Source organism: Neofelis nebulosa, chromosome 5 (assembly GCF_028018385.1).
Source record: "Neofelis nebulosa isolate mNeoNeb1 chromosome 5, mNeoNeb1.pri, whole genome shotgun sequence".
NCBI lineage: Eukaryota > Metazoa > Chordata > Mammalia > Carnivora > Felidae > Neofelis > Neofelis nebulosa.
In genome coordinates, this window is record NC_080786.1 from 31,205,746 (window position 1) to 31,231,579 (window position 25,834).

General features: G+C 46.8%; 1 protein-coding gene across 2 annotated transcripts in view; it reads left to right on the forward strand.

The window, feature by feature from the left end:
• EPHB1 (EPH receptor B1) overlaps nucleotides 1-25,834 on the forward strand; it is a 432,844-nt gene that overhangs the window by 392,143 nt on the left and 14,867 nt on the right. The window lies entirely within an intron of this gene.

A 25,834-nucleotide genomic window follows, 5' to 3' on the forward strand; every position in this document is an offset into this window, starting at 1 on the left:
GTGTCAACTCTCCCATCCTTCAGAGCCCCAGGCTGTCTCTCTGAGAAGTCTCTAGCCTTGCTCTGTGCCTTCCTTAGGCCCTGCTCCCTGCAGGCCTCCCTGTTTCATCATGAACTGAGCTCCATCTTCAAGGCGCCTCTGATCTCCCTCAGCCCCTTCCCCTTTGCTCCTCCTGCTGCTCCTTCCTCTTGTCTCAGGCCCCCGCTCCTCCCACACCCTGTGTTTCTGCAGCTTCTGATGCTTTCTGCCTTCCAAGCTCGCTGATCCCTCCTTCTCCTTGCTTTCTCTCTTCTAATGTCCGCTGGCATTCTCTGTCCCCTCTGCCCTGTGAACCTCAAACAGAGCTGTTCCTTGGGCATCTGCCCATCATGGCAGGAGGCAGAAGCCATCTTCTCAGACAGCTTGCCAGCTGCACCCTTGTCCTTCCATGATGGTTTTCCCTTCGTCAGGTCTTCCTCATGTGCTGTTCTGCCTGGTGCTGCCCCTCCCTTCCCACCCTGACTGCCTGGACCAGCTTCCACTTCCTCTAGAATCTGCCCCATCTGTCTCAGACTCACCTCCTGCACTGCTCTGGGCCCCAGGCTTGGAGGCCTATCCTCGCCATGGGACAAGGGACAGTCTCTCCTGGGGGGCGATCCCTGTGAGCACCAGGCTCATCCTGAACCTGCTGGGGGAAATCAGGCCCACCCCACACGTGTTCTGCAGAGCCCTTGTTCCTCTGCGATGAATTCCAGTCATCCTGGGTCACAGTGGAGGCAATACCCTTGTCTCATCCTCCCCCGTTATTCCCATGGATTACTGTCTAGGCTGCAGCCTCCATCCTCACTGCGTTTCTGGGGGACAGTGTCTGCTCCAGCCACAGTCAGTTCTGTGCTGAGATCTGTAGGGCCTTTGCTTTCACAGAAGATTTTACCTTTGTTCCACGATATCACGCTTCCTGTTTAAGCCCTGTCTTCATTCAGCAGCATCAGCTGGGAAAGCGGCAAACCCTCTCTAGAACTTTCTTGCTGTCTGGTATGGCAGAATAGTTCTTTGATATGACAGGAAGAATGCAGGACTTGGATTCAAACTATTCACAGAGGTAAATTTGACCTTAGGTCTTCCCATCCATAAAATGGGATTTGTGAGAATTTATGAGATTCGTAAGACCCCCTGTGACAGAAACTAGAAACTACCCCCGGTACAGGTCCTGCCCTGGTCATGGCTTATGTGACTGTTGTGGGTGCTGCCGTGAGTGCCTTCCATGCTCTCAGAGCCCATCCCCCATGGAAGACACACACGGATGTACATTCTCAAGGATAACTGGTGGAAAAAAAAAAGCCTCTAACGTTCCCTAATCCCAGTCACTCAAAAACAGAAAACAATAAAGCAGAGAGCCTCCAAGCATCTCAGGAAAAGATGATAGTCACAAAAGACAATTAAGGGTCCTTTTGATAGGATCACCGTGGAAGGATTTTGAAGAAAAATTCTCAGGAGAGAACAGGAGAAAAGGCAGCTGAGTTACTGTGTCCACTGCAACGGCTGTGTTCACACTTCGCTGTGCACCCAAATCCCCAGAGAGCGTGTTAAAGCACGGATTTTGGGGCCCCGCCCCCTGAGTTTCAGATCTGTAGGTCCGAGGTCGGGGCCCGGGAAGCACCGTCACACAAGTACCCAGATGATGCTGATAGCCCTACTCTGGTACCACACTTGGGGATCCACGGCCCTGAGACTGTTTTAGGGAGCATATGTTACTTCACACACTTGCATTGCAAGAAATGTCAATTATTTTTCAAAAAGCAAAGCAAGTCTGACAGAGTCCTCATGCTGTCAGACTGGAAAAGGAAATGCATTTTCCATCATCTTGGAACTCTTCTTCCCTCCCCAACCCCAGGGGGGCTGTGAAGGCCCCAGGGCCACACCTGGGCACGTAGTCTGCAGCCCCTGTGCCTTCGGCCAGGACCTTTGTCCGAGGAGGCCAGGACGGCATGGTACCGGCAGAGGTCCCCACCACAGACCACACACCAGCACCTGCTTCCCGGGCTCCAGACCCTCACGCTGATGCTGCCACTTGGCTCCCGTAAGAACCCAGTTCCCAGTTCCCAGAGTCTGAACCCCTCTCCCTTCCATCAGCTGCTTTGGACGAAACACAAAACAAGAGACATTAATCAGCCCTAGAGATCCTGTGGTTGGCATTAAAGAGTTAAAAAATAATACTCTTTATAAAAGAGGATTAAAGGCATCTATGTTTACCCTCAGTCTGGAGATTCTTCCGTTCCGTAGAATAAAAATCCTATAAATTAACACCTCGGTCATATTCATTGTCACAGTTACCGGTGAAGCGGCTGCCTGGACACTGGCGTTGAACCGAGAGAGGGTTTTCTTGCATTGTGTTTTTTTGGCCCCTATCTTTTATAAGTAAATCGGTGCTGAAGGAAGGAAGATAAGGGGCGCCTGGGTGGCTCAGTCGGTTAAGCGTCCGACTTCGGCTCAGGTCATGATCTCGGGGTCTGTGGGTTCAAGCCCCGCGTCGGGCTCTGTGCTGACAGTCAGAGCCTGGAGTCTGTTTCAGATTGTGTGTCTCCCTCTTTCTCTGACCCTCCCCTGTTCATGCTCTCGCTCTCTCTCTGTCTCAAAAATAAAATAAACATTAAAAAAAAAAAAAAGGAAGGAAGATAATAGCTCAGGACACCTGAGGGGGTCACCCATGTCTGGGACAAAGAATTCCTTTCTCTCTAGGGAACTGGTTTTGGGGGTCTTTCAAAGAGGGAATCCACAGAGAAAAGATTGAGGGGGCCAAAGCCTCAGCCTTAGGGCCCTCTCTCTGCCTCACGCCAGGCTCTGAGACCAACCTGCACAGAAGTGGGTGCTGCACACAGCTTGAGACCCCCTTCTCTTTGCCATACCCCACAAGAGTGGTGGGCCTGCCTCACTATCCCCTGAAACGGCAGGGGACCCAGGGCAGACCTGGGAGCACAGGCGTCTCCCTGTCCAGGCTGCCTAGACTGGCTGCTCCACCAGGGGCCAGCAATGCCATTCACAGCCCTCCTGGGGGACTGACTGGCTAAGTGACCCTGTGATAGGAGTGGAAGACTCTGGGAATTTTCCTAAAGCCTGCGGTGAGCAGCTCTCATCAGCAACACACACAGAGGGCATATGTGGGCGCGCACACACATGCACACGCGCATACACTCACACATAGGTAGTACAGTATACACATTCAGTGCCCAAAGCATAGTCAGAGACACACAGAGAAATGCACACACACCCTGAACTCCCCAGAGGCAGACAGAAACCTAAACTGGTGCAGGGTGATAACTGGGCGAATTCTTTTCATTACCGCCGAGAAGTGGGTTCAATGTTATAGTACTGATTTAGATTTTTTTTTTTTTCCTATAATGGACTTAATACGTAAAAGGTGCAAAGAAAGCAGAAAATTATCCCGGAGATAATCCTTCAGGGCTTTGGGAGAAAGCCCCCTGTCTGCACTTTGCAGCTCCAACTCCATGCTTTTGCTCAGTAGGAGAACCTCTGCCTGACAGGTTTCAGTGCAGGCTGGGAAAGAGGAGGGTTGGGATGCCTGGGCAGCTCCTTTGGCTGAGCTTCCGACCTCAACCTCGGCTCAGGTCACCATCTCGCAGTCCCTGGGTTCGAGCCCCGCCTCAGACTTTGCTCCGACAGCCCGGGGCCTGGAGCCTCCTTCGGATTCTGTGTCTCCTTCTCTCTCTGCCCCTCCCCCCTTCTCAAAGTAAACGAACATGAAAAGAAAAGAGAAAAGAAAAGAAAAAAGAAAAGAAAAGAAAAAATAAAATAAAGAGGAAGGTTTGTTGGCTTTCTGTCCGATAACCCCAGGTCCAGCTCTGCTTCTCCCACAGTTCCGGGCATTTTTACATTTAAATCCTACTTCTTCTCCCTATCTGATCCACAGCTTTCCTCACGAGGCCGTTTTCCAATTATGATTCCTCACTCTTCTTTCAATCACCGAGCTTGGGTAACAGGCTATCTCTTGGGTGGATGGAAAGTAGAGAGGAATGAAGACAAGCAAGGAAAAGAGGGGAGACCCTTTAATTGCAGCCAGAATAAAACTGAGTCCTGGTCCCCTGGAAATTCTTCTGTAGCATTAATTAAGCTGAAGGAGGAATAATTCAAATGCCACTCTACCCCATGCTCTGCAGCTCAAATAATTCTTCTTCCTGCAGTTCCGCCTCCTCCTTGCTCTGATATCTCTCCCGGGTCACTTTGTCACCAGATGCTCAGTTAGGGATATCAGGCCCTGACTGAAATGCCCTTTTGAAAAAGACTCAGCATAATTATTATTAGTAAGGCCAGTATATTATTAGCACGAGCAAGATCGGGATGGGATTTCAGAGCCCCCGGAGACTGGAGTGAGGCACGAGTCAGGTTTCTCGGGAGCACATCTCTCCGCTTTGAGCCTGGTGTATGGGGCCAAGCAGGCAAAACCCTCATCCTTTTGTGCCTGTCATCATGTCCGTCATCATAGAGGAGGGGCTGGCAGGTTGAGTGTGGGCCCATGCGATGCCTCCACTAGCTGTTCTCCCAGCCAGCACATATTTTTCTTAAGTACTCAGTCTGTGCAAAGTACAGCAGTTAACGAAACAGACGGTTCCTGAGCTCCTTGAATTTCCTTCCTGGCAGAAAAGATGGACATGAAATAACTAATTAAGCAATTAGCTATGTAATTACAATTGTGAGGTGCTATAGGGAAGTATGTATCAAGGGTGTATCACAGGACCCCGAGGAAGGAACCTCTGGGCTGAAACCCAAGGGTAGAGAAGAGAGAATTAGGGGGACAGTATGGCCAGTGCCTCATGGGGACCAGTCCCAAGCTGGACACAGGCCCACTTCCTCAGAAAGGACAGAGTGTGGAGGAGAGGAGGCTGTCGGCTGAGACTGTGCTCAGCATGGTGCAGAGAGAAGCAGCTTTCCCGTAGACACAGCCACAGGGTGTGTTGGGAGAAATGGCAAGCAGGGGTGAGTCAGCACCAACGAGTAGGGACTGTGCGAGCAGCCCAAGTGGGCCCAGGGTAGCTTTGATCCAATCTGTGAACTCTGGGGTTAGAGGAAGAGAGGAAGAACCAGAAGTAAGACCGTGCAAAGTATAGCATTTACCCGACTTCAAAGTACAGATGCCCGACTTCAGGGCCTGGGCTGGAGAGCCCTGTGAAGAAATGCAGGATTGCACTCCCAGCAGCGGATGGCGAGCCAGATTTCACCTTCTCAACTGAGGTTCCAATAAGAGTCAGTCAAGAAGTCAATGAGCCAATCAATCAAGGATCATTGATTTCTGGCAAGAGGCAAGGACCTCTGTTAGAGAAGGAAATAGACTTTACTTATTTTTAATATGTTGATTGGCAGTAGTACCTGTAAATCATTCACTAAGATATAGGCTTATTTTCCTGATTCAGTGCCTAATAAATAAAAGTGTGGAGCCATAAGCTGAGAGGAAAGAGATGGCTTTCAGCCGAGATGAGAGAGGGGGATGGAGTAGACTCCCAGGTGAGTTAGATATGAACTAAGCAGTAAAATGGGGCACATAAAAGGTACTCAGTGGCTGTTTATAGAATGAATGGATAGATGGATGGGTAAATGGATGAAGTTACAAGGGCTAAGAGGCTAAGGGTTTTCCAGAAAGAAATAATAGTCTGATCAGAACTGAAGAGACAAAAAGTAGCTGGTGTGCTCATTGGGTAGTGAACAGGCTGATTTGGCTGGTGTTGGGAACAGGACCGGCCAATAAAATCATGCTATGTTAGTCCTAGAAGGGCCCTGTTATCACATGAACTGTGTTTCCCCCCAAAAAAGATACATTGGAGTCCTAACCCCCATACCGGTGAACGTGACCTTATTTGGAAATAGGGTCTTTGCAGATGTGATCAGGTTGAGATGAGGTTGGGGCATCTGGGTGGCACAGTTGGTTAAGCATCAGACTCTTGATCTCATGGTTCCTGAGTTTGAGCCCTGCGTCAGGCTCTGCACTGATGGCCTGGAGCCTGCTCGGGATTCTGTCTCTCCTTCTCTCTGCACTTCCCCCACTTCTGTGCTCTCTCGCGCTCTCTCTCTCTCTCTCTCTCTCTCTCTCTCTCTCAAAATAAATAAACTTAAACAAAAATTTTTTAAGTTAAGATGAGGTCATACTGGATGAGGGTGGACCTTAAAACCAATCATTAATGTCCTTATAAGATGGGGGAAGTCTAGACAGATGCACACATGGGAAAAGATGGGCATGTGATGATGGAGGCTGAGATTGGAGGGACGAGTCTACAAGCCACAGAAGGGTAAGGATTGCCAACAAGCACCACAAGCTACAAAAGGCAAGGAAAGATTCTCCTCCACTGATTTCAGAGGGAGATTGGCCCTGCCGATGCCTTGATTTCAGACTTCCAGCCTGCAGAACTGTGAGACAATAAATTTCTGTTGTTTTAAGCCACCCAGTTTATGGTACTGTGTTAGGGCAGCCCTAGAAAACTCATGCAAGTCCTAAGAGGCCAACTCTACCCCTATCACTGAATGGGTGGGTGGTCAGACCATAAAGGATGGAATGTAAGACACAACATGGAGGGTCTTGGATGTACAGCTGGAATTTACCCAGATTCAGGAGAACCTTACTGCATGACAGATAAGAAAAAAATAATAACAAATATATATATATATATATATATATATATATATATATATATATATATATATATATATATATAAAAGCCTGGGCGGCTCAGTCGGCTAAGCATCTGACTTCGGCTCAGGTCATGATCTTGTGGTTCGTGGGTTCAAGCCTTGTGTCGGGCTGTGTGCTGACATCTCAGAACCCGGATCCTGCTTCGGATTCTGTGTCTCCCTCTCTCTCTGCACCTCCCCCAGTCACCCTCTGTGTGTGTCTCTCAAAAATAAATAAACATAAAAAAAATTAAAAACAGAAAATATAAGCCCATTATCATCATCATTTATTGAGTTCCCTGGGTGGCAGTGAATGTTTGTGGGAGCATTGCCTTCAAAGACCTACAGCCAGAACAGGTAGAGTAATTGGGACCTGCTCAAATTTCAAAAGCCCTGATCAGCTCTGAGGCCCTGGGAGTCTTTGCAAACCTCCCTCGAGTTCTTCATTCTTCAGGAGTCCTACCATCGTGAGAAGAAAGTTGATACAGAGGGTGGAGGTGCCCATCCTGTGCACCCAACCTAATAGGGCCTTCTAAATGTTTCTGTTTATTTTTGAGAGAGAGAGAGAGAGAGAGAGAGAGAGTTGGAGCGGTGGAGGGGTGGGGGGGTGGGAAGAGGATCTGAAGTGGGCTCTGTGCTGACAGCAGCAAGGCTGCTGTGTGAGGCTCGAACTCATGAACTCTGAGATTGTGACCTGAGCCAAAGTCGGCTGCTCAACCAACTGAACTACTAATGTACCCTTGATAGGGCCTTCTAATAGCTCTTGGCCTATGAGCCCTTTATAGGGCAGAGCCGCCTCACAAAAAGAGGCCTGTGGGTCTAGCAAATCTCTTTAGAGCAAGGTGTTTATCCTAGAGAGGGAAACCAAGCCCTTCCGCCCAGCCCTCTGAGAGCACATAGAAGCAAGAATGATTTTCCAAAGATTCCAGTAGCTCAAAACCAGCGCTGTCAAGGGTAAGCATATTCCACTTCTGCTGGGAAAGCCGAATTCAGGATCGGAAAGCAGCCAAGATGCTGTCATCCGGTACAGTTTACAGATCCGGAGGTAAAAGAAAGAGTGAGAGTGGGAATACCAGGGAGAGAGAAAGAGAGAGCACAGTGAAGAGGGAAGACTAGGAGGGCACCTGGCCAAAGGCCACTCACTCACTCACTCACTCATTCTGCAGATACTCTAAACGCAGGAGAACAGGCGGGGAGGATTACAGAGGTGAAGATTTTATTTTAATCCTCCCTCAAAAGCATGCAAGTAAACCCTTTCCCTGGGAGAAAGTAAGAGAGTAAGAAACAGGAAAAGAAGATTCTCTGCAGCAAGATCCACAGACCTCCACTAATACTCCTCACTGAGAGAATACATGCCATCTGGGTATTTGATAAAAAGAAAAATAAAGTAGGGTCCAAAGCCATGGATTCGGCTCGTGAGTGGCAAGCTGCTCCCTTCTCCTCATGGCCAGCTCTTTGCTTTGTGCAGGAGGATAGTTGTTTTTGTGGTCAGCATCGGCCACCTTTTCAGAGTGGCCTGTTGGGGCTTCATTCCTTTATTATCTTGTGGCCGAGGAGCTGAGCAGTGGGGAGAGTGACCCAGGTGACCAGAGCAAGGCTGACCTTTTATTCCTCATGTGAGAATTTTCCACTAAAATGCAAAGCCTCAACCCCGTTGTGCCTGGGGCTGACCGTGGGGCTTCACATCTTGCTGCTCCTTGTCAGATGGGTCAAGCAAGGGTGCCTGATTTTGTCCACACACATTTTCTTACTCTGCATGTCTATCAGGTGCATGCTTTGGGTCATGCCCCAGGGCTCTGACCCATCAGGAGTGGCCTTGGGGCCCTGACTTTAGGCTCCAGAATTTTTTAAAACTTCTCCTTTGGAAAAAAAGTTTGGCCCACCCCCCAGGGTTCATAGCAGACGGCAGGAAATCCAGGGAGACTCCACCCTAAATTGCCAAGCTTTGTGAGTTAATCACCAATAAACCAGCATCACCAATAAAATGGTATTAAATGGCTTTGTATTTAGATGTTTTACCCCGAGCAATTGAAAGGGCAAAGGTTTGGCCAGGAAATGCTGGGGTGGGAGAGGGAGGGGATGCGGGGCAGCAGGGAGAAGGGAGGGGAGGCCCTGACAGGGGGAGGGGCCCGATGTGCCTCCTAAATTACTTTTTCCTATTACACAGTATGGTTCTATTACCTTAAAATGATGGCTAGTATTCTACAGTAACTCTCAATATTAGAAAAGTACTTTCGTAAGTAAGTAGGGCACTATCATTTAAAATCCACCGTTCAGTTTTTTGGCTGTTGATTTGTATTGGCTTTTGATACCCATTATCCTGTCAGTCACCGTTATCGTCAATAACAAACACACTAAAGTCATCCTTTCCTTGCTTTATTTTTCAATGTTTGCATCACATTTCAAATCACGTAGCATAACTCGGTCCACTAGCTCTAATGACAATTTCAGTGCATAGGACTCCACAGTAGGTAATTCTGAAGGGTGGTCCCCTCAGCAGTTATAAGGACAAGGATGATTTGTGAGCCGGAAAACATTGTCTGGATCCTGGCTCTGCCAATTATTAACTTGGGGTAAGCCTCTCTGAGGCTCCGTTCCATTATCTGTCGATTGGGAATAGTATATTATACTTGGTCTATATCACATTATTGTAAAGATCAAAGGAAAAATATTGTATTGAAGGTGATTTAATAAATTTCTAACGTCCTACAAAAATTTGACGAAATATAAGTTACCATAAAAGCTGATGAAATAGAATCAATTATTCTCCATCTCAGTGAAATACATTTTTCCCCTGATTTTGGGGGGGGAGGGTGGGAATCTGTTCCAACAACATATGACTTGCCAAATATAATTAGCAGTGCATGAGACTAGTTCCATTCAGTTAGTAACACAAGTGGCAGGACCTTAATATAAAATCTAACCAATGTAATGTAAAGAATGGAAACTTGGGGGCACCTTGGTGGCTCATTTGGTTAAACATCCCACTCTTGATCTTGGCTCAGGTCATGATCTCCCAGTTCATGGGTTAGAGCCCTGCATCGGGCTCTGCACTGACAGCACGGAATGTGTTTGGGATTTCTCTCTCTCTTTCTCTTTCTCTCAAAATAAATAAGTGAATATTAAAAAAAAAAAAAAAAAGAATGGAAACTTGGATAGCAATGAGACTGAAATCTAAACCCTCTGGCTCTAACACACTATATAACTGGGGTGAGGTATTTACTTCAGGAGCCTTAATTTTTTAATCTGTAAAATGGGGATAGGGGCGTCTGGGTGGCTCAGTTGGTTAAGCATCCGACTTCGGCTCAGGTCATGAGTTTGAGCCCCACGTCGGGCTTTGTGCTGACAGCTCAGAGCCTGGAGCCTGCTTCACATTCCGTGTCTCCCTCTCTCTCTCTGCCCCTTCCCTGGCTCATGCTGTGTCTCTCTCTGTCTCAAAAATAAAATAAACATTAAAAAAAATTTTTTAATGGGGATAAAAACCTACCTCTTAGTATGATCATGAAAATTGGATGATATTAATTATATATGTAAAGTGCCCAGCAGAGCACCTTGTGCCCAGTGGATACTTGACAAAATCCATTTGCTCTCACCAACTCTGAGTTACCTCTTAAAAATGGGAATGGAGACATAGCCTATTCTCTCATAGTGCCTGTTCCTTTGATGCAAACTTAGTCTGTGACTGATAAATGGGGGAATGATGTCAATATAATGTGCAAGTCCCATGGCTTCATATGATCTTTCCCCAGGATATTTACGTCTTGAAGCAATTGGGGCAAGATTTTATACAATCATAGAAAAAGCCTTGGCAAAATAATAACTTGAGAAGAAAGTCGAACGTTGACAGAAAGACCTTTCTTGTGTGCAGATAGTGGCTAGGTTTAGTGGTTTCCAGAACTGCTGTATTTTCCACTCTGTTATCTAGTGAATCTGAAGATGTGGAAACTGCAGAAACATTTTCCTTTGTGTTAAATTTTAATTTTTGGACAAAGAAGACTACACTCTGGATCAGATTCGTAATTTTGATGAAACTGATCTCTTTGAGATGTGACTGACCCCTAAGTCCTGTCTCTTCTACAAGGAAACACAAAATCCAGGGTCAGGCTGCATAAGGAGTGATGGATATGCGGCTGCAAATGCACGTTGTAATTCACCCATACTGCTATTTTTATTTGGGTTATTGTGTTTTTGTTACATTTTGAATGGTCTTATCCAAATGTAATTTTTTCTCACAGACTCTGTTATTTTATCGTGCCATTTCGCAGAATATGACGTTTTTTTCCAAATGCATATATGACATTGTAGCAGAAATGCCTGGGTTAGGAAATTAGAGTCCATTCAGTCACTTTTAGGAAGCATGCACTCCATTTAGGCACACTAAATACTTGACCCGTCAGCAGGCCTAACCATTTGAGACAGGAAAAAATTTCAGCGTGTTCAGTAAGATCAAAATTAAAACAACAGTGTTGGTAGCTGTATATGAATCAAAGGAAAAGAAAAAGTATGGTATCACTTCCTGTATATGAGTCTCCAGAATGCCTCTGTACCCATGTGGCCAGTGCTCTTCTCTCCATGTGCTACATTAATAGGAATTTTTCAATATTTTCATTGCATTTCAAACCACGTAGCATTATTCAGTATAATAGGTCCATTGACAGACAGTTGAATACATAAAAAACTTCACAGTAGGTATTTTTGAAGCGTGGTCAGGAGCACAGCTGGGTGATGGGGAGACAAAGCTGGGCTCCGGAACACCACCATGCTTCAACTACAGCAGCTTCTGTCTTACCAATTTTAGATACTGAGCTTTTACCAAGCTTTCCTTTCAAACGAGGATTTTGCCACTACAAGTGCAGTATTTGGAAACTATAGGCAATCAGTTGTGATGAGAATAGGTTATTTTATGTGGTCAATATTTCTGTCCCTAATCTTACTTGTTCCAGGCCTAAGAGATTCTACAGACCATGCCCATTATTGGTCTTTAAAGAAGATCCCAGGGAGGGGCGCCTGGGTGGCTCAGTCAGTTAAGTGTCCAACTCTTGGTTTCGGCTCAGGTCATGACTTCATAGTTCATGGGGTGGAGCCCCATGTTGGACCCTACGCTGAGAGCATGGGGCCTGCTTGAGATTTTCTCTCTCTCTCTCCCTCTCTTTCTCTCTCTCTCTGCTCCTCATGAGTGTGCTCTCTCGCTCTCTCGCTCTCTCTGTCTCAAAATAAATAAATAAACCTTAAAAAAAAAAAAAAGAAGAAGAAGAAGATCCGAGGGAAATTCTATTACATTTTAGAAGCTTCTAAGGTAGGATGTTGTCCGTATTACTTTTTTTTTAACTGTCTGCATTGAAACCATGTTAGAAATGTCTTGGGGCTCTCTTCGCTGGCTTCTCTATAAAAACAATTTCAAAAGGAGATGCCACATTTTGGTCACAGAACTCCGTTAACTACTCAATCAGCTGAGGGGATTGTTTAAAACTTTTTACTTCCAAAAAATGGAAATGATTTTCAATTTTGTCAAAAACGATCTCTCCTGGGAGTAAATACCCTCCAGGTCCTGCAGTCTAGGGTCAGATCTTGTAGTTAGTTGTGGTGCCTCTTCCATCTTCTTTAATCTGGAACAATTCCACTGTCTTTCTTTGTCTTTCATGACTTTGGCTTTTTAAAGAATACAGTCACTTTTTTTCATTAATAGAACATTCTTCCTTTGGGGTTTTTCTGGTATTCCTCATAACTAGCTTCAGGTTCTACATTCTTGGCTATAATCCTACCTAAGTAATGTATACTTCCTATGTTTCATACCTCAAGATATATGAGGTCCTCGTGCCCTTCATTGGTGGTATGAATTTTGATCACTTGGTCAAGGTTTTGTCCAATTTCTCCACTATATATTTTCATGCAATATATATTAAATTTTTCTCTCTTGTAACTGGTAAGTAATCTGTGGGAAGACAGGCTATGCCAATATCCTGCTCTTCATGGAAATTTCTCCTGTAGTTATAGCATCCATTAGTGATTCTTATCTGAACCAATCCTCATTATCATGGCTACAGAATGATGTTTTCCAACTCTAGCCACCATGTCACACTTGTCATTGATATTTTGGATGGTAGCTCCATAATCCAATCAAATGTTCCTTTATTCTACTTGGAAAGTCAACTGAATAACATTCTGAAGATCACTCTCTTTGATTTTTTCCTGGGAAAGTTTTGGAATGACCTTTGGCTAAAAACATTAAGATTCTCATCTCTTTCCAATTCCTATTTTAGGCTGTTGCTTTGCAGACCTGGTCTTATTCCATCACTATCCGCTCTGCCCACACCTTTGATGTAAACAATCTGATTTACTTGAGGGAGAACAGAAGAAGGGGAGAGCAGACAAGTTCCTCTCTGCCCACAAATATGCTGGCTCATTAATTCCTACTTTTCTGCCTTCATACCTGCTCTTCTCTAGAGGTAGCATGTCCTGCCCGTTACCTGTCCTAATCCCACCCATCCTTTGCCACAGGCAGGAAAATACAGCCCTGAAGGCCCCAGAAATGTGAAAGTCTTAGAGGCCTTGGGAAATACCAAAATGTTCCTAAAGGATACAGAACCTCTAAGAAGTTCTCCAACAAGACCAGATGAGAAGGCTCCTGTTTATCATGTGCATGGCTGTAGATCTTGAGAACCTTCTAGGACTCCTCTTGACTTGTGGTTGAGGATTATCTCCGGAGCCTTTTGGGCTCCTATACAATGGTACATATGGGTTCTAGGCCTTAGGCGATCAGGGATCTGGTGGAAATAGTAACTGGTTTTTTTTGGGGGGAAGGGGTACTCACAGTTTACCAGCTCCAGATAAAATGGATTCTGAACCCTCTGAAAAGAGGGTGTTTTGGACTTCAGCAGGAGGTGCTGCCATGACTCTCACAATTACAGAAAATTCTGGAACAGAGACCCGGCAGTCCTAGGCTGTGACAAGATTAAGAAGGCCCCAGGTCCAGTAAGTGGAGCTATGGATAACAGTCACTAAGAGCTATAGGGAAAGGTTCAAGTTGAAGTTTGGAGGAGCAGAAACTGAGGCATCTCTTTTCCCACTGTGAAGAACCCAGCTGCCTTTGAGACAGCCATATTGTAAATTTATTCATGGCCAGGGAGGCAAAGACCAGGGGTCTAGACCTACCAGGTTGGGGGAAATTAGGTCTGGGAATGTGGGAACAACCAGGCATTGGTTTTCTAAGGAATAGGGAAATGCAGTATAAATCCTAAAACGTATCAGAAAATAGATCAGTCACCCGTGAAAGGACAGATAAGATGCCGGCAGCATTGGCCAAAGTCTGAATCAAGCTGGAGACCCCAGCCCACCCAAGCAAGGGTTCTGTTGAGCAGACCTATGCATGCCAACAGAATCCTAGGCCAAAAGGGTGAGAGATTGGGAACAAGCATGGGCACCTGGGCCCAAGGTCCAGCCTCTGCCATGCCCTCAATGCTGCTCTCCCAGCCTGCACCTGGTTGCATGTCAGTCCCCTCCTCCAGACTGCTCAGTTGCTCCCCAAAGCCTCTGCCACATGCCTCACATTCTACCGAACCCTGCGCCCTTGTCTCCCCACCCTAGCCTGGCTTCCTCTTTTATCAGAGGATCCCCAAGTTTGACCGTGCTACTCAGTAACTGTTTGTGAATTAAGAAATTAATTAATGAGTGACAATATATCTCTGGTGATCTGAGATACCAAGTAGGAAAATGATGTACCTAGGGACCAATGTGGCTGTCCACGGCAGCTGGGTTCTTCATGGTGGGAAAAAAGACCCATCGACCATGCCCTTCTCTGTGGCCCTTAGTGGCTGTTATCACCAGCCTCACTCACCAGACTTTTGGTTATCATAATCCCACTCCTTCCACCCACACCTGGGGGAAGACTGATCCCAGAGCAGCCAGAGAGAAGGGAGCTTACTAGTTCAACTTGGAGGTTCAGCCAATCTGACCTGAAAAAAGAAGTTTCTAGAATGCCTTATTTTTTAACGTTATTATGGTTTTATAATAACCATAAAACCATAATAACCATAAAAGTGATGCTTAAAAACATCAAAAAATAAAAGTGTGTTTAAAGCAGAAAGTGAAACAGACTTCCCCTTCCCAATTCCCAGAAGTCACTGTCAATAATAGTTTGGTGTGGGTGTGTATGTCTTTTGTGGTCTCAAAAATGGTCTCATACTATACCTACTGTCTTTTTGTTGACTTACTTTATTACTTAAAAATCCATCATAGGGGCACCTGGGTGGCTCAGTCGGATAAGTGTCCAACTCTTAATTTCAGCTCAGGTCATGACCTCACAGTTTGTGAGATGGAGCCCCACATGGGGTTCTGCGCTGACAGTATGGAACCTGCTTGGGATTCTCTCTCTCCCTTGCTCTCTGCCCCTCCTCCACTCACACTTGCACACTCCCTCTCTCTCTCTCAATAAATACACAAACTTAAGAATCCATCATGAACATGACCCTTTCCTCTCTTAGTCCCTACTTCATGTCTTTGGAGACTTTTCACTGCTGCTCTTGTAGGTTTTGCAGGTATCCTTTGTATGAAGGAACAGTAGAAACTATTGAACAAGCTCTCTTTGGAGGGCCATCCCTGTCACTTCTGCTGTCGTATCATTTCAGTGCTTCAGTGAATGCAGATGTCTCTGCACACTTGTAGAGACATCTCTGTACAATAGACTCCTAGAACAGAAACCGCTGGGTTAAAGAATTTGCACATTTTACATTTTTTAAATACCTTCAAGCTTAAATAAAAATTCCAAGAATAAGAATAATATACTCATACACTCTCTTTCCAGATGCTTTATTATTATCACTCCAGCTCCATTTCTTTATCTTTTGCCTGCTCCCCCCTCAAAATGAAAGGTTTCGTTTCTAAATTCTTAGAAGAAATGTTGGATGCATTATGGCCCTTCATCCCCATAGACATCAGTGTGCACTTTTGCATTTCCTGAGAATAGGGACACTCGCTTACATAACTACAGTAGAGCTGTCAACTTCAATAACTTGATAAAGTACTTTTAATTAATCTACTGTCTGTATTCTAATTTTTTTAACTAACCTCAAAATGTCCTTTTTTAGCACTTACCCTTCTAGTACAGCATCCAGTCTCAGATCAGAGATTGCATTTTGTTGTCATGTTTATTTAGTCTTTTTTATATGAAGTACTTTTGTACTATTACTTTTTTAATATAATTCATTGTCAAGTTGGCTAACATACAGTGTATACAGTGTGCTTTTGGTTTTTTTAACCGGGACTATTTTCACAGCCTTCCTTTGTTTTTCACGATCCTGACATTTTTAAATAAATACCATTCTTTTTTTTCTTAATAAGATCTTCCTCGTTTTAAGTTTGTCCAATTAGACCCAGGTTATGGATTACACATTACATAAACCATGGCATGTCCTCAGAATATCACATCTGGAGGCACGTGATGTTTACGTGGTTTTGTCAAGAACTGCATATTTTCAATTCTGATAGAAAAAGTTCATTTCCCAAAACCTTTTGCCAACTTATACTCTTGCCACAATTTGTGAGAGCTCCCCGTGTCGCTATTCCCTCCCAGTCACGGGGTACCATCAGTCTTCTTAACTTATTCCTGGGCAGTACAGCCTGCCTGTTACTGCTTTACTTTAAAAAGAAAGCAATAGGGGGACCTGCCTGAGTGGCCCGGTCAGTTGAGGCTCCATCTCTTGATTTCAGCTCAGGTCAAGATCTTACAGTTCGTGAGTTTGAGCCCCACATCAGGTTCTGCACTGGTAGCACGGAGCCTGCTTGGGATTCTCTCTCTCCCTCTCACTCTGTCCCTCTCCCACTCATGCTTTCTCTCTCTCTCAAAATAAATCAGTAAACACTTAAGAAGAAAGCAATAAATGTTTTTTCCTGTTTGACTTTGGGATACACTTTAATATTCGTATCTCTCTGCAAATGTTCCCCAAACATCAAAAGTGCAGTAGACTCATGTGGTCTTTTGTATCCCAAGGCTTACCTGGACTTAGGCGGTCTGGGGGTCACAACAGTGCAGGTGGGATGGGACCCCAGGCCGAGAGTCAAGGGCTCCATGCTCTGACAAAGTAAAACAGCAGCCAATCCTTTTTTTCCCCATTTGAGAGAGGAAAGGCACCACCTGCCCTCCACATACAGGGGCACACTCTCCCGTTTATCTTTCCTTGCTGTTTCCTGTCACCGCTATGAGGAAAAGACAGCACAGGATTTGGGATGGGAGCACTCAGGTTCAAGTGCCCCCTCCACCTCTGATCTGGTGTGGACCCAGGCCGCCCCTCCACTCCTCTCCAGTTCCCGATGCTTGTAAAACGAGCCTCAGAATACCTGGTTCACATAACTAGTGTGCAAGATACACGGGAAGGAGCTGGCCTCCCTGATTGGTCTTTGGGGCTGGCTCTGCCCTCCCTGGTCACCCCTCATCCCCACGGGAGGAGGATGTGTGGCCCAGAGAATAGGGCTCATGCCTGGAGGCAGGTGGAACAGCCTCAATGCACGCCTCACACTCTGCCAGCATCAGCTAGCAGCTCCTCATACGCCCCTCTGAGATAATTAAGCATTATTATCCCTATTGGCAGGTGGAGACAGTAAGACAGAGTGGTTAAGTGACTTGGTTATAACTGCTGGGATTGTTTGAGAAAGAAACCATGCCAAGAAGGAGTGCGGTTCAGAAGGCCAGAAGAGCTTAAGCTATTTAATGTGACTGATTATTTTAAAATAGCTGTTGGAGGGTGTGGGCAGGAAGAGAGACTAGAAGTGTGGCTGGTGGACATTGGTAAGGTACCCAAAATTACACTGTGAAAAAGGAATATGCCTCGTACATCTATTAAAACGGGTTGCCATGGATGGACAGTCTAATGCTTAACATCATGGGAAGAGGAGGGAAAAAAATTAAAGGCAGTAGTCAACTCAGGGATGACAATGGAATAAACTCCACAGGCTTCCCATGTGGCTGGACAGAGGTCTCTGGGAGGGTCGTGCAGAGGCCCACCTCAGTCTGCAGACGGAGAATCTGCCCGGCTGACAGCCCAGGCACCTTGCCATGGTGGGTGCAACCCTGCCCCAGGAAGCCTAAGTGTCCTTGTGCACAGGGCGGGAATGGAATGCAGGAAGACTGTAGTGCCTGAGCTCATAGGGGAGACACATGAGGCAAAAGGTAGGACGGCCATATGGGTTATTGACAGAAACAGGAGCCATGGAGACATGGGGACAAGTGGGAAAGCCCAGAGGTCCCTGCCTGAAAAAGGAGAGAACTGTGGTCTTTTAGGGTGGGCCTGGGGCTGAGAATGGGCAGCAGTGAAGCAGTAGGGGTGGGAGCTTTGGTCCTCAAAAAAAGCACAGTTCTTGCCATTTTCAGAGAAGCAATGGATACATACTGGACATGGCCCAGGAAGTGAAAGGTAGATAGTAGGGTGACTGCCTAGCTCCCTCCTCAACCCTGTTTCCTGATCCTCCCTGGTCAGCCAAAGGGCCTAGAGACCCACCCTCCCACCCCACCTTGGGAGCTGGGGTATTTTAGTTCAGCACTGTGGCACATTCATTCCTGCTCACCAGGTCCTTCATGAGGACTGGCTCCCTCCCTGGGTTACCAGCAGTCTACCATCTGGGAAGGCAGAGCACAGAGAAACTACAGCCCACTGGGCCACTTTATCCAGCCACTCACTCCAGAGGCCGACTTTTCAGCAGCCTTAATGGCAAGGCCCAGGCTTCTCGGACTGCACCACGAGAGACCAAGCCTGTGCCATCACCGAGCTGATTACCACTTCAGAATTCCCTGAACAGTGCCCTCCTCGGGGCAGAGGTGGCTTTGTTCCCTGGACTGGTCCAGAGAGAGTACCCATGGCCTCTTGTCAAGTGAATGAGGCAGCCAGTGAATTTTTAGCCCTGGTCTCTCTACCCTTCCTTTTTAATTATAAACTCAAGAAGTGCCGTGTGACAACAACAAAAATAATAATAATAATAATAATAATAATAATAATAATAATGCCTGCCCACATCTCAGCCATCAGGGGCTATTTTGAGGGTGAGTAGTAAAAGACAGCTGTTTGCCCTGCTGGTGTAGTACAGAGAAACAGTGTCTGTTTGGTTGAACAAGATTTTTTTTCTCCAGCTGGGAAACGTCACCAAGTGGCCTTTCTGTTCTTCACACATGAAACACACACTATCATCCGCATATTTTTAGTTAATTTATGTCCAAATAGGCCTTTCTCTAGCTGCTGGAAAATGATATTTGGGCTGCAATTACCTTTCACAGTATCTCACAGAAGGGTTTCAGTGCTCACAAAGCTCAGGGGAGAGGGAATGAGGACCCCACCGACTGTAAATCTCTCCATTTGTAGTTATTCAAATCACATATTTTATTACGAGTATGAAATGCATTGTGTCACTCATTTTGGAGGAGCAACTAATGCTTCAAGAAAAGCTTTGAAACACATTCTATTTAGAAACAATTTTGTCTGCAGCCAACGCAGTGTGTCTTTTTGGGTTGTCTTTTCTCCCAGCCCTTTTCTGTTATTTGTGTCATTTGCATGACAAATAAGACCATGTTCTCCAAAAGCTCACCTGTTCCTGCAGCCTGTTTCTCACCTAAAGTTCTAATTCTCTGTATGTTGCATCATAATCCTTAGCATGGTAATAAATTACAGTGTCACCATCAAGATTGTGGCTTCTGGAAAGAAATAAGCAGCGGGGCCAGATGAACTCTTTCAGAAGATGGAGAGACTGTTTTCATGCAAATTCCTGGCATCCTGGGGAACTAGGAACAGCCTCTTTATTATATAGATTCAATTGCAATTCAGCAGCCAGGAGCCATTTCCACTGGCTGTTAGAAGCTGGTAACACTCAAGAAAGATAACCTTTTAGGCAGAACCTGCTTTTCCTTCCTGGCTGATACCGGTCTTATCTGGAAAAATCACTTTGTTGGTTAGGTTGGGGGAAATGGTCTGTGTACTTTCAGAGTGCTTTTAAATAGAAATGTGCATTCCAAAATACCTTCTGATTTTAATCCTTAGAGCCACATTAGACCTCTTGGCCCAGGGCAGTGGACAGTGACTTGGGAACAGGAGGAGGGCGTGTCCTATGGATGCACCCTGGGGACAGGGCCATCTGTGTCTGAACTGTCTTCAGAGTGCTGCACAGAGCCCCTCTCACAGGCAGATGCCTCACCCAGGCTGGCCAACTGCAGAGTCAAGATGGCCACTGCCCCATAGGGACTGTCCCAAGGCCCCTTCTGTGGGACATTTTCTGTGCAATGGAAACTTCAATTCACCCTGTATTTCCCTTGTGCCACAGAGGTACTTGATGGAAACTTTGGGGAAACCAACTTGCTGCCTTTTTTCCCCCATCCTTTTGAGATCTTTTGAGGTTTAGTGCAATATTGGCAAATACTCATCATATATTTATAGCCACTCATTCTCTAACCTGTGGCAGACATTCCTCATGAGTCACGGCCCTCTTCCTTGCTGAGTCCAGATGAAGTCTCAGACTCCTACTCAACCTAGCCATCAACAGCACTCAGAGTTATACTCAAGATGAGCCCTCGCTCAATCCATGACTTCTGCTTGGTAGATATATGCCAGTGGTTCTCAAAGTGTGGGAACCACAGTGGGAACTTGTTAGAAATGTAAATACTCAAACCCTATTCCAGAACAAGTAATTTTGAAAGCCTGGGTTAGGGCTCTGTGATGTGTGTTTTAACAAGACATCTAGGAGATTCTTATCTACACTCAAATTTAAGAACCACTGTTCCAGGCCAGTGGTTGTGACTAATGACTGCACATTAGACTCACCTGAAGCATGTTAAAATGTTAAAACCTACCAGTGCTCAGGCTTCACCACAACCAGAGACTCTAAATAAATTCTAATACCCACTGGCATTAAGAAAAGGAAAACAGAAAAGAAAAAACCCTTCTCCAGGGTGATTCCAATGGACAGCCAAGTCGGAGAACCACTAGGCTAGGTTTTGTGGGTAAGCCAAGAATAAGTACATTGACACTGCCTTCAACTGTACAACTGAGATGCAGCTACCTAGGCCTGGAGTGGCTACCTGGGTCTGCGGCCACTCTGGTAGAGCGAGGGCGGATTCTCCCTCAGGCGTGGCATGCCTCTCCAGTGAATAGGAGAAGTGATGGTGGCTCCAGCATCATCGTCAGGACTGCCTTCTGACCCCTGTCCGTGCTAGAACTGCCGTGGTGCTGCCCTTGAAGTTCTCACCACACCACACTCACGTTGCCAAAAAAAAAAAAAAAAAAAAAAAAAAAAAAGGCAGTTCCTCAAGGTGTAGACTGGCCTGGGTCTGATCAACAGCACAGAGGGCCCAGGGTTTATCTGCTGGGCTTCCATCAGAGGTATCTCTCACTCCCAAATCCTACTGCCCCCTAATGGCAGCCCATGGTAGCTCTGCCACCTGGAAATTTAATAGCAGTCATTTTCTTTTTTAAGATTTATTTATTTATTTTTAAGTTTATTTATTTTGAGAGAGAGCACAGTGGGGGAGGGGCAGAGAAAGGGGAGAGAGAGAATCCCAAGCAGGCTCCACACTGTCCGTGCAGAGCCCAACGTGGGGCTTGAACTCCTGAATCCTGAGATCGCGACCTGAGCCGAAACCAAGAGTCAGACAGTTAACCTGACTGAGCCACTCTGGTGCCCCTATTTGAGAGGGGGGGGAGGGGTAGAGAGGGAAAGAGAGAGAATCCCAAGCAGGCTCTGAACTGTCAGCCCAGAGCCCTACGCGATGCTCAAACTCACAAACCGTGAGAACATGACCCGAGCCCAAGTCAAGAGTCAGACGCTTAACCAACTGAGCCATCTAGGCATCCCTAACAGCAGTATTTTTAAGCGAGGGCCTGATAAATTTGTATATACTCAATGTATTAGTTTCCTCTAGCTGATGTTACAAAGCACCACAAACTAGGTGGCTTTGAACAACAGGAATTTATTCTCTCACTGTTCTGGAAGCTAGAAGTCCAAAACCAAGGTGTTGAATCTGTTCCATGCCTTTCTCTTAGTTTCTGGCTGTTGCTGTAAATCCTTGGCATTTCTTGGCTTGTAGGTACCTCATTCCAATCTCTGCCTCCATTTTCATATGTTATTCCCTCCTACCCATTTTTGTGTCTTCACATGGCCTTCTTATTCTGATACCAGTCATTGGATGTTAGGTCCATCCCCCAATCCAGTATGATCTCATCTTACTTGGTTACATTTTGAAATACCCAATTTCCAAATAAAGTCACATTCACTGGTACAGGAGGTTAGAACTTGAATATATTTTCGGGTGGGGGGAACGGGACACAATCCAACCCACATAACTCAATAAATCTTGTTTAATGGTGACAATAATATACTGAGTGGTTTACATATATATCATTGTGGATCTCTGCAACAACTCCAATATGCTTTATATGTTATAAACCTTTTGGAGAGTTGTTTATTGTGAAATTCAGAGATACTGCATGATGCTCTTGGTCATAAACCTATTGCTTCCAGACTTCAAGAGAATTCCACATGCAGCATGATCCCAATATTTGATGAATAAGTCTTTTATCACCATACTCAGTATTCATGAGTGTCTGGAACCCTGCTATATCCCCAGTGAGACTTCATCTCACACAAGATGGCAGAGGAAAGTACTGTAGCAGTGCCCCTCGCCCACAGAAGTATTACTTTTATGGGCATCACTAGGATAAGTAATCAGCAAGGGGAATTGGCACTATGCTAATTTGGCCTGTAAAACTCTACAATTGACTGGGTTTTAGAACCAAAGCTATGAGCTGGGTCTACTTAATCTTATTGTGACAAGAGAGTGAACTGGCTCGGAGGCATGGTGGCTATCCATGGATCCTTGAGAGTGGAGCTGAGTCTCATCACTGACTGCCACATCTCCACCAGGATGCTGGGCAGCATGGGTGCTGGCTAGATGCTTGTTGCAGGGTGGCCGAGGCTGAGGGACTTAAAGTACCTCTACACTGAAACCTTCCTGTTGGTCACACCTGCTGGCAGTTGACCCTGAAGATGTCTAGATTAGAATTAATCCACTGTCAGATAATCTTTTAGTTCATCAAGTCACATACACGCACACACACACACACACACACACACACACACACACACACACATTATAGTTTGTCTTATACCAGAGTTAAGGTGTGTTTATTCTGAAGCAGTGGATTTCAAACTTTTGGAGAATTTCTTGGCAGCCCAACCATTCAATGCAAAGCTTTACACAGTGTGTAAGTCCTGTGGGGAGCCTAGGGCCCTGATGGTGGTGAGAGCCTCCTCCCTCCTCTTCCCTTCTCCCTCCCCCACACCCAAACAGTGACCTCCTGTGGCAGCTCTGGGGAAACCGGGTCCTTGCAGAATGCAGACTGCCTCTCCGTCCCTGGAGGTAGCAGTCATCAGGCACCTTGGAGAAACCCTGTGGAGGGACAATGCTCTCTTAAATAGCCCAAGGTCGGCCTCTTTTTGCCCATGTGGATGCACATTCTTTTCCAGTGAGACTCATCTGCTCCTCCCCCTGAGAATTATTCCCTCATGTGCCTTCCCATCCAACAGAGCAAATCACTCCTTCTCTGTGGTCCTTCCTCATGCCTGCATTGGAGAGAGCCAGTGACTCTGAGAGCACTTTGCAATTATATGAATGCAATGGCCTTGGGCCTTCTGGTCCAGACTTCTCTTCCAGCAGGAGGACCGTCCTCACTGGCAAAAACCCTGCCTTCTGTAACACCATTCCACTGCCTTTTCTTCTGGTCTCCCTCCATGGGGCTGGTCACTATGCTGTACGTTAATAGCTTTCCTCTCACATAACCGAAGACGAGTTAAATAATCATCACCATAATTATCTCTGAGCATCAGAAGACAACGCTCATGAAGTGATGTCTGAAAAGCTGGGAGGAATAGTTTAAAATTCCCAGGAATGAAAGCACCCATCCCTATGCCCCCCTGACTCTCCCTCCTTTGGTTCGCCTCAGAGGTCGGCATCTCCTGCTCTCTTGGCTAAGTGGGAGAGCTGGTGTGACAAGCTGTCACCTGTCGGTCCTGGAAGGCTCTTCTGGAAGGCTCTGCTCCCGCTGGGATTGGTGGGGGGGTGGGGGGGAGGTGGCCATGACAGGCCAAACTCTGTGTTCAGTGAGGCCCAACAGCACAAGGTGGCAGGAGGGCTGAGGCGCTTTGCCAGCAGGCCGGGCTCCACCACTTTACATGCAGGAGGGAGCAACTCAACAGCTGTCACCGGCAGCCCCTGGGGTCTGCTCCAGACTTGGCAGAGAGGACACCTTCAGACTCCCAATCCGCCTCTTTGAAATTCAGAAGAACCACACTTTCGAGTCCCCTCCCCCTCTCCCTGACACAAACATACACACAGAAGATAAGCCCTAATTCTCTCACTCACAGACCTACACAGCCAAGCTTTCTGTCTCCCACTCTCCTCTCACACATATTGATAAGTTCTTACGGAGCCCCATTCTCTCTCTCTCTCTTATGCGTGCGCGCGCGCACACACACACACACACACACACTCACCTGAATTAAACTCCTGCTCTCTCCTGCCTCACTTCACCCAGTTTCTGCCTCTGAGGGAGCAGAAACCCCTCCGCGGGGCTGCCAGGCCTTCTCCAGGCGTAGCATCCACCCCAATGGTGGACACTGGCCTTCCAGGTGTTTGCTAACTCCCGGTTCACTGGCTGAATGTTCCACCTGTCTTCCCAGCCATGGGTGCCTTACAGATAAAACCAATGAGCTCATTCATGTTCTGGGGGATGGTGAGAACAAAGCACCCTGTTGCTGCAGAGGCCCAGGCCTGCCCTCCAGGCATTTGTCATGTTGCTGGCATTTGAGCTGAGGACATCTCCCACCACAAAAGCCTGTGGTCCTCAGGGGAAATCAGGACTGTCTTCTTTGCAGGAAGCTGGATGTGCATCTGGGGAGGTCCTGGCCGGGCAGCCGTTATTCCTCTCAGGCCCTGGTCAGGAAACCAGATATAAATACGCTTTGCTGCTTGCTCCTTTTTCTGTCACTCGCACTCAGATTAACCACTTACACATTTTAAAGGTATTTTTGCCAAAGTCCAACATGTATCTCTGGTGATTGGAACAGATCGTGAGAGCGGTCAGTGTAAAAATAGCCCCCTTCAGCAGAGGCTTGAGGCAGATGCAGAGGGGAGGGAGGGAGCCTCCTGTATTGTGCTGGCAGAGCCCAGACAGAAAGGCCAGGGAGGGAAAGCCGGCTAGTTGGCAGGAAGAAATGAAAATGAGGATCGTATTTGTTCTAGAGGTTGACGAGCTGTGGAGGGCTGCGTTGACGTGTGTCCCCCACTTCACCCTGGGGCGCGAAGTGGCATTGGTGCCCTGCCCTCCGCCCCTTTCCCACACTCACCCTTGGGACTGCCAAGCTGCAGCCATGCTGGGGTCCCCCTTGCATCCTCGCTCTTACCCCCCCGGCACCCGTGCACGCTCCTCTCTGCCTGGACTTTCCTCCTCCCGTCTCTTTGCCTGATCAACTTCTACTCATCCTCTGGGACTGAGCAGATGGTGAAGCCACAGATCCCAAATGTGTGGCCTGCCAGGCCCTGTCCCAAGCACTGTGTGGGCAGTAACCCATGTTCTGACTGTATAGGTGTGATCATTTCCCCCACTGCGCCAAGGAGAAAGAGTGGTACAGAGAGGTTATGTAACTGGCCCCAGGTCACACAGGTTGGAAGGGGCAGTACTTGTATCCAAACCCAAACAAAGGCTCTAGGTGCCCTTAACCCCACAGGACACTGGCCTTCTGGCTGCTGCTGCTGGGCTCCTTCCCCACCCACTACCTGTGTCAGGGAGTCTGTATCCCCTACGGTTAGGGAGGCCGTATCCCCATTTTAAGTGTCTGTTGTCTTATCTGCCTCCTCACTCCCTGTGCAGCTTGAGGGCGGGAACCGTGGCTGGCTCATCTCTGGGACACCAGCTCCTCAAAAAGTGCCTGGCACAAAGCAGTGCTCACTGCCTAATGTTGACAGGGCAAATGAATGAATGGATGGATAGTCATCCCTTAAAACAGGCCAACGTCTGGCAGACAAGCTGAGGGCCAAGCAGAGAGCAGGTTGGAAGCATCCAGTATGGGGTTGGAGGGCAAGGAGGAGAAGCAGACCTAAAAGCGAGATGTGTCTACCTCCAGCCTCGGAATGCCAACCTCCACTGAAAGGCGG